The sequence below is a fragment of the Entamoeba histolytica genome, genomic scaffold, assembly GCF_000208925.1.
Source record: "Entamoeba histolytica HM-1:IMSS scf_1104750517477 genomic scaffold, whole genome shotgun sequence".
Classification (NCBI taxonomy): Eukaryota; Evosea; order Mastigamoebida; family Endamoebidae; genus Entamoeba; species Entamoeba histolytica.
Window position 1 is genome coordinate 5,865 of NW_001915193.1, and position 3,558 is coordinate 9,422.

The window sequence follows — 3,558 nt, forward strand, 5'->3', positions numbered from 1 at the left end:
CTTCTTGCTTTTGTACTTCTTCTTCTTGGCTCTTATTCATTTCTTCATTATTCTTTTCTTCTATAATTTGTCTTAATTTTTCTAGATTCTCCTTTTTTATATATTCTGTTTTGCTCTGTTTGATAGTGTTTTGTATGTTGTTCAATTGTTCTTTTGTGGTGTTAAACTGGTCTTTTATTTTAGCCTTTTCTTGTTCTAATCGTTCAACTTCTTTCACCATTTTTATTTCTTCAAGTTCAATAATTTTATTAGCCATTTCATTTGTTCTTTCAATTACTGCTTCTTCAATCAGACTCTGAATAGTAAGAAAGATTTCGTCTATACTAATAAGTGTTTTGTTGGTTTTAATGTTTTCCATTCTTCTTTTTAATTTAGTGTATATATATTATATTGCAGATTTAAATGAACGATACACGTGTCAAAACATTACTTTAGAATTTGGAAATGATGTTTATTTGTTCCATAAAAAAACATGTAAATTTATAATTTGTTCTGTTTTTATTATTATTTCGTTTTAAAAATTATGTCTTAATACTTTTTTCTTTTTCTTCTTTGTTTTTATTTTCTAGTAATTTTTCTATATTGTTTGAATGATGTTTATTATCATCATTTATTCTGTTTTTATTTATTCATAATTTATTTTCAAAAGACTCTTTTCCAATTCAAGAAAATAACAACAAATTTTAATGCCATAGTTACGGTGTAAATCCTTTGTATGTTGTAAAGAAACCAAATAAGACATAGAAAATCCAACATCATACAATAAAAAAAGAAATGTCAATAGCAATAAATGGCAAAGAAATAATAATAATGATAAACGAAATACCAAGGAAAAATGATTAGAAAGAGAAAGACACAAAGAAAAACAAATAAATACAAGATAAATACAATAATAATAAAGATTATACCCATAACAAATACAAATGAATAACAATAAATGATATACAAGAAAGAATAAAAAGAATAACAAGCGAATGGAATGAAGGAGAATATTCAGAAATACTCAAAAAGTAAGAAGACAAAAGAAAAAGAATGTATGATATTCTTCAAGAAGTATATTCAATCAAAAAGAAAAAGATAAATGAAAAAACTAAAGAAGAGTTTAAAGAAAAAACGAAAGACATTGAAGAAAAAGACATTAAAACAAATGAAGAAATGAAATGAAAGATGTAAAATTACAAGAATAATAAATAACAAAGAAAATATAATGAAAATACAAGAAATATAACAAAAGAAAGAAATAGAATTTTAATTTAATTGATGTATTATTTTGAATTAATTGGTTGAATAAGAAATTATATAAGAAATTAAGGTGGGAACAAATAGAAAGTATAATAAAAGCAATAAACATCAATGTCAATAATGAAAAAGAATATATTAAATATATTAAAATGTCACATAAAATAAAAGAAAGCACTAAACGGTACATTAAAGTGAAAGTAAATGATATAATAGAATGAAGAGTAGAGTGTGATTCAATAATAAAAACATCATATTAAAGAATATCTACAGAAATTGATGAAGAATATCTTAACACTCTCATCAATAAAATAAAAGAAATGAAAGTAGAAAAATGTACAACATTAATTACTATTTTCAAAGAAAAGAAGCTGACGAATTAATAAAGGAAATTAATAATAGATGGGTATTGTCATGAAGCAGAATGCAGGATCTGCAAGATGATATAAAGATTTCAATGGTTATGCATTTTTATCTCCAAAATAAAATAATAAGAGATAAAAATGATGAAATAAAAGAAATATAAAGAAAATAAATAGACTAGAAGATTTGGTCAAGGGAAGGAAATGGTACAGAATAAAGTGCATCATGAAATTAAAAGAATATGATGAAGAATGAATAAAAGTTAAAGCACTAGAAAGAATAAAATACCTAAAAATATATGATGACAATGATAAAAGAAAGAATTAAATTTAATAAAAATGAAATAGTCAGAATCAATACAAATAAAATAATGTTTGATTCTAACAAGAAAATTAGAATAAGGAAGAAAGATCCAAAAATGAAATATACAAAAATAACGATATTACTTTAGAATATTGGAAATCGTTATATGAAACACAGGTGATATTAAATAAAGAAAATTGGAAAATAAAACAAATCACCTCGTGGAATGAAAGATATATCAATTATGATAGTGTCATAATAACAATAAATGAATTAAATTTAAGTATAATGAGAATAAGTAACTGGAAAGCACCAGGAATAAACATTATATATTTGTATTATTTGAAAAGGATGTCATCATCATGAGAAATCATTCTCAATATCTTTAACGAATGGTTGAACTTCCCTGAAAACATCCCATTAGACATGGTAAGTGGAAGAACTTTATTAATCAACAAAGTGATATGAATGATGTCACTAATTATCGTCATATCAGTTGTACAAATGTAATTATGAAAGTATTTACCTCCATATTAAAAGAAAAGATTCACAGAAGACTTAACATGAATTGTGAATCATTGAAAATTAGTAGAAATCAACTGGGATGTAAATTACAATCTTTAGCTGCTAAAGAAGGAATAATTAATAGTTACATGTTAAAGCAGCAAGAATATAAATACCCAAAATATGATGAGTCATATTATGACATTAAGAAAACATATGACACAGTAAACCACGAATGGGTAATTGAATCATTAAAATATTTTAATTATGAGGGTGTCATCATTGACATAATTGAAAGTATGATGACTAGATTGAAGATATTCATCGGTTATAAATTTAATGAATATCTATGATGTATTAAATTAAATAGAGGAATTTTACAAGGTGATTCCTTATCCCCTCTACTCTTCATCATTCAGATGAATGTAATTTCTCAAATCATCGAAGAGAAATTCCCAAAAGCAAACCACACATTATATATGGATGATTTGAGAATAATGACGGAAAGTAATGAAGAAATTTGAACAATCCAAAATGAAATTAAAGAAATACATCAAAAAATGGAAGTGTTATCAAACAAATGAATATTTTAGAAGATGGTTTGAATTAAAATGAGTAGATAAAACTACTACAGTGAAAGCGTGGAAGTCAATCAATATTAAAAAAAATGCATTCCTCCAATTAACTAAAATGCAAGATGGTGCAATATTTTGTAGGTATAGAAAAACAAAAATAATAAAAAATGAAAGATTAAAATACTCAACACTTTGTAAAGACAAGATAGCTACAGTAGAATACATTCTACTATCTTGTATTTATCATAATAAATCACAAATAGAAAAACATGACAATATTGGCATTATAATATTGATTAATAAGAAAATATACAGGAAATATTCAATATAAAACCTCCATATGAAACAATATTCCAATATAAAGACATCACAATGATATTTAACAAACAAATAATGCATAAAAGTGATGGACAATATCACAAAAGACCATATATATGTATTAGATAAAAAGAATAAAACTGGTCTATTATTTGATATGACTATTGTTGAATATCACAATATTAATTGAGCCTATTTGAAGAAAAGAAATATGTATAAAGAATTAAAGAATATTCTAATGAAAATAGAAAAGTTA

At 24.0% G+C, this 3,558-nt stretch overlaps 3 annotated features.

Moving 5' to 3' along the window:
* The first annotated feature begins 647 nt into the window (after positions 1–647).
* Positions 648–1,247: a repeat region.
* Positions 1,193–2,960: a repeat region.
* Positions 2,947–3,558: part of a repeat region that runs on past the window's edge.